This window comes from Triticum aestivum, chromosome 2B, assembly GCF_018294505.1.
Source record: "Triticum aestivum cultivar Chinese Spring chromosome 2B, IWGSC CS RefSeq v2.1, whole genome shotgun sequence".
In the NCBI taxonomy this organism is placed as follows: Eukaryota; Viridiplantae; Streptophyta; class Magnoliopsida; order Poales; family Poaceae; genus Triticum; species Triticum aestivum.
In genome coordinates this window covers 774,659,540-774,671,987 of record NC_057798.1, presented here as the reverse complement: position 1 = coordinate 774,671,987, position 12,448 = coordinate 774,659,540, and the positions used below count along the sequence as shown (strand labels likewise).

At 43.6% G+C, this 12,448-nt stretch overlaps 2 pseudogenes; both read left to right on the top strand.

Annotated features, from left to right (window-relative positions):
• Positions 1-2,410: 2,410 nt before the first annotated feature.
• Positions 2,411-5,550, top strand: LOC123042656 (uncharacterized; annotated as a pseudogene).
• A 3,050-nt stretch (positions 5,551-8,600) lies between these two features.
• LOC123042655 (uncharacterized) lies at positions 8,601-11,328 on the top strand (annotated as a pseudogene).
• The last annotated feature ends 1,120 nt before the right edge of the window (positions 11,329-12,448 follow it).

Genomic DNA, 12,448 nt, shown 5'->3' with positions numbered 1-12,448 from the left:
AGAAAAAAAAGACGCTGGAAAGTTGATCTGTAGCCTAAAGTAAAAACACGCTGGAAAGTTAGTTAGCTGTACTCTAAAGTTAAATGCGCTGGAGAGTTAGTTAGGTGAGGCGTCGTGTCACAGAAACATCATTTGGATCTGTACTCTATGTCGTCCTTAAACCTAGAAAAGACGCCGGAATATTATGGCCGGTGCAGTGAACAATTATTTTGATGGATGGGCCAGCAAAGGCAGGTGGGCTTCGTGAGGATTAGGGTCGATCCATCCTTTGCCCTTTTATCTCTCTCATGTCTATCCTCTGTTCGCCATTGGAGCTTCTTGCTGCCGCCATGAGAAGCGAGTCCGGTCATCGCACCGTAGGCATGCAGGCGGACGCGCCCGTGAATCCTGTGAGTGTCTGCATCAATCAATTTTGCATTAGCAATAATTAGGTTAGTTTTTGCTTTGCGGATGCGTCCGCTTGCATCCCTGCCGCAGTGAATGTGAATCCTTCCCCATCCTTGGCGCGAGTTCAGTTTCCAACCATCGCTCGGAAATGGAAAAGGGGATCAGAAACTTTTTTGGACTCTGTTCTTCAGGCGTTGGAGCTTGAAGGTGATGGGAGCAAGAAGGGAGGCATGAAGATTGATTCAGCTCATCGTGTGCCTTTTATTGGCTAGTAAAAACACCAAAGGGGCATACTGAGTGGCAGTAATTTCGCGGGTTCCCTATGCGATATGTGTTACATGCGTGCGCGGATCGAGGGGTTTGCTGATAACGCCGCTGTAAATCCGGAGCATGATCTCTTTATTGATTAGACGTGCCAATGGTTGTGGGCTCGAGCTGTGCTAAAATGCTATAATGAAATTTGAAAGGACCGCTCGGTTTTACAGTACATGGTGGCCTCTTTGGAAACTCGATTGGGGCTCCTCGGATATCCGAGGTATGTTATTCCTCAGGCAAGATGTTGATCACTTTGAAGTAAGCATGCAAAGAAGTTGTTGAACCAGTTTGCAAGGCTGATTATCAAAGATAGAAGGCAGTCGTCCAAGGATAGTCCTCGGCTTGAAGACCGGTTTGAGGGCTACTGATAGTGTCCTCGATAAGGGGGCCGGGTGCTAACCACATTGGATCCAGTGGGTTGGGCTGAGGGCCCCCAAAATGACCAGCTAATGGGCCACATTCGTCAGGCCCCATGAAGGAAGCTAGAAGGAATCTTTCGAAGACCTGGCGCATACTCCAAGGCACAAAGGCAATCTTAGTCTTGTTTATCTTTAGATGTAACCAGCCTATGTGTAACCCTAGGTATCCCCGGTGTCTATATAAGCCGATGGGTGTCGACCGTAGAGTCAACTCAATCACATATATATGATCTCAAAGTAGATCAACATGTACTATGTACCCCATTCAACAATATAATTAAAGGAAGACGTGGGGTCTTACCTCTTCAAGAGGGCTTGAACCTGAGTAAACATCGTGTCCCCTTGTCTCATGTTACCATTTGGCAAAGACTACCCGCTCGGGACCCCCTATCCGAGATATGTCGATTTTGACTCCGTAATTGCATCGTCCAGGCAGATTAGACGACACAGAGAGCCCTTGGGAGGCCCCCGCGACATGCGAGCTGGAAACATATGGCTCTTAGGGCACTCTTCCCTCGAAGCCCCAAGGGGGCGGGTACTCTATCATCCTTTATATTAGTATTTTCATAGAAGCAATGACTATGAAATATTATGAGTTATAGTGGGGTTAGTTAAATTTGTATTGGGTGGTCACTTTTGTGGGCCTTCTAGATGCCGTGTTGCATCCCAGGCTGTCATGTGAATTTTTCTATTTGGCACATAAGTACTCTCCCATAAGCGAGTGCCCACACATAAAACTTCGTTAAGTATGTCTAGAAAATTATAAAAGCTTTGTTAAGTTAGACTAGCTCGCAATCCTTTTGCACCGGTACTAGGAAGCTTTCGGATGGATTCTTTTCTTTGCAGTTTTTTTTCTGCTAGGTTTTTGTTTTCCTTTATATTTACAGTTTTTTACATTTTCATTTTATAATTCATGATTTTCTTTCAAATTCATGAACAAGTTCAAAAATATTTTAAAAATCCATTGAGCAGTTTTTTCAAATTTGTGATTTTTTAAAATCCGTGAGATTTTTAAATTGTCAACCATTTTTCAAATATGTTAATGCTATATAAAATTTGTGAACATTTTTCAAATGTGTAATCCATTAACATTTTTTCCATTAGAGTAGAAAAATGTATTTCTCAAACATATTTTTAAACCCATGGATATCTTTTTAAATTCGTGATTTTTTTTAAATGCATAAGTAAACAATAGCGGTTTCTTCTAAAAAAACAAAGATCGAGTGATTTGTGTAAAAAAAAAACAAAGATCGAGTCTCCGTTCTTTTATATTCTCCTCATTCTCAGTCTGAGACATCTCAAAAAAAAAAAAATCTCAATCTCAATCTGAGGGGATTATCCCCAATCAAAATCGGCTGCAAACCCTGGCCGTCTTCCTCCGGCCGCTCGGCTCTCATGGCGTCCAAGGCGCTTATTCCTCGGGAGTGCCTCCCCCGGCGCAGTCCGACCGGCGGCTTGGAGCCGATCACGGTCTACGTCCGTGTCGACGAGGAGGGGAACTATCGCCCGAGGTATATGTCCCCCAAAGTTGGGCGAGTGTTCCGAGATCTCCAGGATCTTAAACAAGCAGTCCGTACATTCTACACCAGCATCTACATCGCCCGTCGCCTCCTAAAGTGGCCCCTGGATCCGCCGCCGTCTCCGACGTGTGTACCTCTCCCTCTCCCTCTCCCTCTCGAATCTTATCTTCTACTTATTCCAGTTTATTACTACTGTATTTCATTTCACTGATCGATCAATGGAAATTCCAATTTATTTTGATTGTTGTTCCAGCGACAACATATTCCAGTTCGAGTTCGTGGTGGAACCTGCAGCAGATGTGTCGTCCCTCAAGGCTAGTACAGCATTGGAGGAGAAATCGTCCGGTTCCGACAAGCTTCTTGATGAGAAGCCTGCAGAGGTGTCTTCCCTCAAGGACTCGCTCAAGGCTACAACATTGGAGGAGAAATCGTCCGGCAACGGAGCCATTTCCTCTTCTTCCTCTGGGCAGCAGCCGGATCAGGACACGGTTATGGCCTCACCACCATCAGGGAACTGCCTTGCCTCACCTTCTGGGCCAGGCATTTGGCAACGAGAACGACGCGACTGGGGTTTCGGATATTACATCAGGCTTGATCATAAGGGATCTTTCCACACATATCCGAATGCAGGCGGGCTGTTTAAGAGCTTAGAGGAAGTCGATAAGGCTATGGATCGCTATTTTCATGAACATCGGGATCCAAATCTGTAAATCTCCTCAACTCAATTCTGGATGAATGTTCATCGCTCTTACCATAGTGCATATCTGCTATTGACTTGTTATGTCGAAATTAATAACAAATGACTTTTCAAGCTGGATTCCTCTGATAACCTGACAATTTGATTGTAGGAAACACAACTAGTATACAATGATGATTTGTAGTATATCCCTGTTTCGATGGCACCAAAAGTTAGTGGTATACCTTTGTAAATTTATTTGCGAGACAATTGTTTAAATGGTGTATGTATGTATGTATGTATAAATCATAGAAATAGCTGAAACTAATATAGTATCACACACCTCTATTTCTGTCAATTAATGGTGATTGCCAGAAAGTTCAGCTATGTTAGTTAACTATAGGCCAAACAGTTTGCAACCCTGAAATCAGAAAAGGCATAGCTTTTTCTCTAACAGTAACACTCCGAGAACTTATAGACATGTGAACAATCCTGGGTTTTTTTTTCAGGTCTTGTTCTTGTTGCTCACCAGTCTGCAACCTTCTGTCCAAACTAGTGCATCGTAGTCCTACTGATATATAACATTAACTTTTGTACAGTATAACTTACTATTGTCCACTTCTGAGAAACTACAAGCTACTAACCATATACAATGCTCCGATCTAAATTAGGCTAATGAATAAAGGTGGGGTTCCATCACGAGAGATTTCTATAGAAAAAGCTCGTTTTGGCCTGATGGCAGAAGGAAGAAGCGTTCAAGATCGTATATGATCCAGCAATTCCATAATCAAATGCGCCGATTACTTCAAGCCTTGGTGGAGAAGCATAATGAGGATCACAGCCTTTCGGGGGTTTGCTCTCTCTCCTTCTCTCTCTCTTTTTCTCTCATTGTTTTATCCATGCAATAGTTGTTGATCAGACCCATGCTTCTTACGATAGGATCTTGCATATGAACTCAAAGATGTTTTGCACGGCGCAACAATTTGTGAGGGGCGTACTACATTTTACTATCATCTCAATTTCACGGTGACTAAAGGAGCTGGTGATTCTAACTCTGGCATTGAAAACCTTTTCTTCGCGGAAGTCAAATGTGTGCTACAAGGAAAAGAAGAGGAATTCTCGGTCACCTGTTTCTGCCCGGTTGAATCTACCGATGATGGTACATTCTACCCTTTTCTCAGATTTTGAGTATTGTTGAAATGCATTTTGTGGTTGGCACCAACTTGAGATTATCTGTTACATATAGCCATAAATGTGTTTCTGACTACAGCACTTGATCTTTTGTTTCGTGAGTTGGTAGTTTGCCCCTTGCTTAGATCCGTGAGCTTTAGATTTGTGAACATTTTCAAACTGGTTCATGCATGGCCATTACTGATGTGTACAAAGAAAATCTTTTACTTTTAGTACTTAAAATAGTCAGCAATCATGATGTAATATTGGTGCCTGGTTGGTTACCTTGCAGTTAACTCTTTTCTTGTGTTTTTTGTTAATATAAAGGATACTGCTATGGTTGTACCATGGATAGGGATGTCAATATGAAGCACCCCATCAGTGCCAGTGCATACCTTGCCGGTCAGGTGAAGGTGGGTTCACACATTGGATACTACTCTTATGAAGGCTGGAGCAGCGACTCAGACGACGAAAATGTATGAACGATATGATGTTTAATTTTTTTGCTGAGCCTTGTACCATTCTAAGAAAGAAAAGGTAAGGTATATTTGGACGGTAATGCCATTTCTTTGGCACTGTGACGTCAATTAGTACAACTAACACAATACTGCTGGTTACTTGGTTGGTTGTAAATCGTTTCTCGTGTATTTATTTCTGTAGGACATTACTGATAAAACGTGTTGAAGATGTTCATGCGGCCTCCGACTACGAGGGCTTTTGACGCCGACAACATGACTTTCGACGACGCCGGCGACTAAGAGGCAGAGGGGCAGGCAAGCCAACATGGAAGGGGGCAAGTGGCCGGGTCCAACAAGTTCAAGACCCAAGCAGCAGTGGCGGAGCTTGGGCTGATTTTATGGAGGGGCAAATGGGCTGGAGGGGCAAGAAATATGAGTTTAGGCTGATTTTAACTGAGCATATGGGCTGAATACTAGGGGATATATGCTAGTTTTCTCATGGGCTGGGGGGGCAATGGCCCAGGTTGCTCTCCACTAAGCTCCGCCACTGCCAAGCAGGTTTGCTGGCTCTTTACTTCTGTTGGCTTAGTCGACGGGTTGACTATCTTGTAAGCTTGGTTGTAGTGAATGTTGCGCCTGCTTACTGTAAATAAGTATAGATTGTATGTTAAGCATGTTAAGTATGCAATACTTCTATACATGACTAAGGAATCATAGATTATTGTTGACTTTGCATACTTCTACATGACTAAAGAATTTTCCACTCCTAAGCGTGCTTAATCAATCATAGTGATGCCCCTGCATTTCTACCATGCGGTCGTCGAAGTAGGCGCATGTTGTGGCATTCACCAACGCTGGTCGGCACACCAGGTGAACGGGAGGCTCACAAGCGACGCAATGGAGGAACCTTTCACAGGCCCCATAGCGCGTCGGGCCTTCTCCGCAGCAGCGGCAGCATGCTTTGGACTCTCGGAGACTAAGAAAATGTCCACTGTCGGGCTCTCTGCCCTAGCATCTTATTCGCCTATACGTTCTAAGCAATTTTGTAGTGCCAATTATTAGGCTTATTTCGAAATCTTTATAATGCAAGCAATTATTAGGCTTATTTTGAATACAAGTTTCTTTTAACTATTCAAGTTGTCATCCCTGTAACTATTCAAGTTTGATTAATAAGGCCTGAGGGGTGGTTAAAAAAATCAATGGGCATTTTACAGGGATTTAGACGGGGGTCGGCTGGACCACCAATTGAAAGTCGGGGGATACCAATGCCGTCCTTCTAAACATTCAACCACAGGTTTCAAGTCATGGTGCTCACATTTTTCTGGATTTATTTTTGGATTTCCGGTGATGCGCCCTCAGTTGGAGAAGACGCTTCCGTCGACTACGAGGTGCTTATTGTGACTTCGTAAATCTTAAGATGATATGCCAACTCAGTCTCTTGGAGGTGCTCATAAGGATATGATGTGCATGTGTGCGGTCATAGGGTGAGTGTATGCGTGTATATACGAACGCTTACGTCTGTACTGTATTAAAAAAGTACGGCGCGAGGGGTGTTTAGTTAGGAGGAGTTAGTTATTTAGGTTAATAAAGATGATATGGCTTAGCCGTTCGTTTTTGGTGATAATACATGTCTCATTTATATCATAAAGATCATAACACAAGCCACGTGAAAAGACAACAGATCGCTAGACTTTGCACAAAGGAACGCCAACCAATAAAGAAATTACAATCAAGACCGAAGAATCCCCGATCTTGACACTAACGCCCGCCGCCTGCCTCTAATACCACCAAAGGAAAAACTGACGGATCACCTCATCGCCCGAGCACGACTAAGACGTGTGGGAAACCATACCTGCAAGCCACCAACCACAAACCCAACACACGATCCGTCTTTCAGATGTCGTTCATGCAAACCACTGAAAACATAATGTTTCAGGCGTAGGGGCCCTATAAGAACTGGGACTCGAACCTAGGCCACTTAGGTGGTGGGTTGTATCTAACATTGGCACAATAACCACTACGGTTGAGCTTCTTTGTTGTCTTGTTGAAGGAAATCTTTCTATTTGACCAGTCTTTAGTACTATATTTACATGTATTAATATTTATGATAAAAAAACAGCAGATGAACCGTAAACCAGCGGTCCGAGCGGTAAAAAACTGAGCCAACAGGCTCACCGGCTCGATTGCCGGTCCAGTTTTTTAAACGAGTCTAATGCAAGATCTGACGGCCGAAACGACTCAGGTCCAGTTTTTTAAACTGCGTTTAGACTCAGTTTTATTGTGCTAAATAAATGCTTAACACATGAGAACTCTGGTGCGTCGCACTTTCTATTCTCCCTGTCTATAAATAAATTCACAATATTTTTTAAATCCATGAAATATTTATCAATCTCATGATTTTTTAAATCTGTGGACTTTTAAAACTCTCAAACATTCATAAAATCTGTGAATTTTATATCAAATTTTTGAACATTTTTCAAATATGCAAACATTTTCTAAACACATGAACTTTTTTTAATTTGCAGAAGAAATTGAGTTAAACATTTTTAAACCCATAAACATTTTATGAAATCGTGATTGTTTCAAACCCATAAGAGAACAATGGGGTTCTTCTAAAAATGATAGTGTGAGAAATAAAAGATCGAGCGAGCGAGCGATGAACCAAAACACTTTGTGGTGCTTTTCCTAAAAAAACACTTTGTGGTGCTCAATTTTTTTCACACCAACCAGTTTTGGTGCCTTTTTTTCTTGGAGAAGTGCCACGTTTATATTACTAACATCAGCAGATTACAACATACATGGCAAATCTCAGGAGAAATCCAAAGAGACTGCACACCAAGTGAAATTACAAGAAGCAAAGAAAATTTACAGAAAAAATCTTCCTGGCCCTTGCAACCACCAACCAAATGACCACAATTTTCAGCCACTGTCGTCGCCGAAGCGTCTGTCGGGTAGGAGAAGAAACAGTCTCCATCAAGCCAAGATCCAAGAGAAAGACATAGCAGCAAAACTGGCGTTGTGAGCCTCTGAACAGGCGTTGCCACGAACGGCGCCACACTTGTCGTTGTGGGTTGTCGGCTGGAGCAAATCTCCACTCCACTTGGATCATGATTCTGAAGTCTTCATGCAGCAACGCCGCCGAGGGGCTCCAGAACCGGCAACCATCTTCCACATTTGAAGAAACTCTAAGTGCACCATACCTTGGACGAGACCGCCACCGCAACGCCGGCCACCTCCAACACCAGTTACTTTTGGCTTCGTGACAGCGCAGGAGGAACCGCTGACGTGACATGGACGAAGCCAAAGAAACAGGACCCTCAGCAAGACCTCCACCGCCGTCTTGAAGGCCTTGCCTGAAAACACATCCGCGACTCCTCGACGCCTTCGTAGAATGCCGTCAAGGCGGTGGTCCGGAAACTTTTATTCCTGGCGAAGACGTCGACATCGACAGAGTGACGTCGTGTGAACAAACTAAACCTAGACAAACACGAGCCAAGGAACCGGGGCTCCCCAACCCAGCTGCGAGCAGAGGGAAGAGGAGCCGGCGGCTGTGATTTGTGAATGCCACGTGTCATCCATCAGGGCGGGTCTCACCTGTTTTATATGAGATATGGTCTCATATAATTTTTTTCCGTCTTGTGTTTTGTGCCTTGTCCCCAATCGGAATCGTCAAACCCTAACCGTCTTCCCCACCTCGAATTATGGCGGCCGCTGTGATGGCGCCCAAGGTTCTTCCTCGGGAGTGCCTCCCCCGGCGCAGCCCCACCGGCGGCTTTGAGCCGATCACAGTCTATGTACGTGTGGATGGGGACGGGAACTACCTCCTCAGGCATCCGTACCTGAAGGGTGGGCGGGCGTGCCGAGACCTCGAGGTTCTTAAGGACGCAGTCCGTGCGTTCTACACCGGCAAGTACATCTCCGCTCATCGCCGGAACAGGCGTCGGTCTCCGCCGCCGTCTTCAACGTGTGCATATCCACCGCCATCTTCCCCTCTCTCTCTCGCTTCGCCATCAATCTTCTATCCCAGTTTATTACATCACCGATCGATCTATGGAAATTCTGATTTCTTTTCCAGCGACGAAATATTCCAGTTCGAGTTCGTGGTGGACCGTGCCGAACCTGCAGATGTGTCTTCGTCCCTCAAGGAGTCGCTCAAGGCTACAACATTGGAGGAGAAATCATTTTCCTCTCTTATGGCCGCCTCACCATCATCAGGGGTCTCACCTCCTGGTCCTGGGTCACGCATTTGGCAACGAGAACGACATGGCTGGGGGTTCGGATATTACATCAGGCTTGATCTTGGGGGATCTTTCCACACGTATCCATATGCCGGCGGGCCGTTTCAGAGCCTAGAGGAAGTTGACAAGGCTATGGATAGCTATTTTCATCAACATCGGGATCCAAAACTGTAAATTTCCTCAACTCAATTCTAGCGTAGATGACTATTCCTACGACTACTCCTGGTTTTGTGTGCATATCTGCTATTGATTATATATATATCCAAACAGGGTTACTCTAATAAATTAACCACGTGCTTCTGTGCCCACGAAAGACGAGCACATGGATAGGGAAATTAATATCAAATGACTTTAAGCTAGATTCCACAGAACCTGACAAATTCGTTGTGGAAAACACTAGTCTACAATGATTTGTATATTCCTGTTTTTGTGCCACTGAAAGGTTATGGTATATCTTTGTTAATTTATTTCTGAGACAGCTCGTTGTTAAAATATATAGTGTATAAATCATAAAAAATATAGCTGAAACTAACAAAGTGCCACACACCCACCTCTGTTTCCGTCAATTAATTGTGATAGCGCTCTAGTAACTAGTCAAAACAGTGTGCAATCTGAAATCAAAGAAGCGATAGCTTTTTCTAAAGCATGTGGTCCGAGAACTTATAGGCTTGTGAACAATCCTGTTTTGTTCTGTTTCTGTTCTTGGCTTGCCAGTGTGCAACCTTCATCGTAGTCCGGTATAACATCTTATTGTCCACTTTTGAGAAAGTACAAGCTATTGACCATATACAATGCTCCGATCTAAATTAGGTTAATGAATCAAGGTGGGGTTCCTTCACTAGAGATTTCTATAGAAAAAGCTCTTTATTGGCCTGATGGCAGAAGGAAGAAGCGTTCAAGATCGTATATGATCCAGCAAGTTCATAATCGAATGCGCCGATTACTTCAAGCTTTGGTGGACAAGCATAATGAGGATCATAGTCTTTTAGGGGTGCTCTCTCTCTTCCTCTCTCCCATTGTTTTATCCATCCAATAGTTGTTGATCTGACCTATGCTTTATACGATAGGATCTTGCATATGAACTTAAAGATGTTGTGCACTGCAAAACAATTTGTGAGAGGCGTATAAACTATTATCATCTCAATTTCACTATGACTAAAGGAGCTGGTGATTCTAACTGTCGCATCGAAAACCTTTTCTTTGCGGAAGTCAAATGTGTGCGACAAGGAAAAGAAGAGGAAATGTTGGTCAGCTGCTTCCGCGTGATTGAATCTACCGATAATGGTACAATCTACCTTTTTCTTAGATTTTGAGTATTGTTTTGTGGGTGTGGCACCAACTTGAGCGCATCTCTTACATATACCCATAAATGTGTGTGTCTGGCTATAGTACTTTAGTACTGATAATAGTCAGCAATTATGATGTAGTATTGGTGCCTGCTTGTTGGTTACCTTGCAGTTAACTCTTTTCTTGTGTTTGTTAATAAAGGACACTGCTATGGTTGTACCAAGGATGGGGATGTCAATCTGAAGCACCCCAAACAGTGCGGGTGAATACCTTGCTGGTCACTTGAAGGTGGGTTCACCCTTTGGACATTGTTATGTAGGCTGGAGCAGCGACTCGGACGACGAAGATGTATGAACTATACGATGGTTATTTTTTTGGCCGAGCCTTTATCATTCTTGTTGCTTTGCTGTTAACTATACACGTGTTTCACCCTCTTTTGCAGATGGAAGCTAAGAAAGAAAAGATAAGATTTAGTTTGACGGTAATGGCATTTCTTTGGAACTATGACGTTAGTTGGACCAACAGAAATGCTGCTTGGTTGGTTGTAAATGGTTTCTTGTGTATTTATTTCTTTAGGGCGTTGCTGATCCAAAGTGTATGAAGATGTTCACGCTGCCTCCGAGTGCTTTCGACGACGACGATGACTAAAGAGGCCAGAGGGGCAGGCAAGCCAACATGGCAGGGGAGTAGTGGCCGGGCCCAACAAGTTCAAGACCCAAGCAGCTTCGCTAGCTCTTTACTTTTGTTTACGAAGTCAATCAGTGTACTATCTTGTAAGCTTGTTTGTAATGACTAATATGTCTTGTAGGCTTGCTGTAAATAAACTGAGATTTCTTGAGCATCGCAAGTTCAGGATTCATGATCAATCCTAGATTTTTACACTTTTTGCATGTACGAACCAATAAGACATTTTTGGTGAAGGCTTCATGCGTGAGAGTGTGGAGCTGGAGTGCTGGACTCAGTCCAAGAAGTTCAAGACCCAAGTAAATTTGCTTTGCCCTTTCCTGTTTGTGAAGACGCCACGAAAATGAAATGGACCTAGTTGCAATAAGCTACTGTTATTGTCTCTGAAGATGCTACAGTAGCTAACTCGCTTGGACACACCGAGAATTCAATTGTTGTTTCAATATTTCTTACGTACATACTAAGATCCTTTATAATGCAATAGTCATGGCAGTGATACACCGATAGGCGCAATGTTGATGCCGAGATCATGTTTCGTTCGTGTCAAAAGATTTACTGTGTTTTTTGCGAGAACAGAAGAGAGGTGTTGCAGGAACACCGTGGCAGTCACGATCAACCCCAGCGAAAAGCATGCTGCTCTCAAGCCCGGTCATCATGTTTGAACCCTTCAGTCTCTTACGCAGTCACAAATCTTCACGCGACCTTCTGTAAGGTGAGGTTCGTCATCATCTTGCTATTTAATTTTTTCCTCATCTCTCTGCTTATTTTTTTTTCAGTTTCCAAACAAACAAATAACCATCTACCAATCATTTTTCCAATTTTGATTAGGTTTCGACTGATTGGTGATTCAGTTCATCCGACTGGTCATTTATTGACGAATTGGTGAGGGCACGGCGTTTTGGCCCTACAGGAGCAAGAGAACAAATAAAATTTTAAATTGTGATTGTTCTTTTTTTGCACATGATCATCCAACCGGGCTTACACCCCTTTCCATTAATTGCTTAATGGAAATACAACAGTAGCAGTCTGTTTTACTGGACTAAAACCGCACCAAATGGCTACTAGAGTCAAAGCAACATGAGGCAGAAAGGGGGTAGCGAGTTGGAGCACCAGCAGGAAACCTACTGCGAGCACTGCTGAAACGAAGTGCCCACCATGGAGCGAAAACCTACTGGCACTAACCATCAAGCACCAAAATATATCCAAGAGACGGACCAAAATAAGGCAACTACTGACACCACCCAACAGGAGACAAATTAACCTGAGCGGGCATCAAACCCCAGTGAGTACCTAG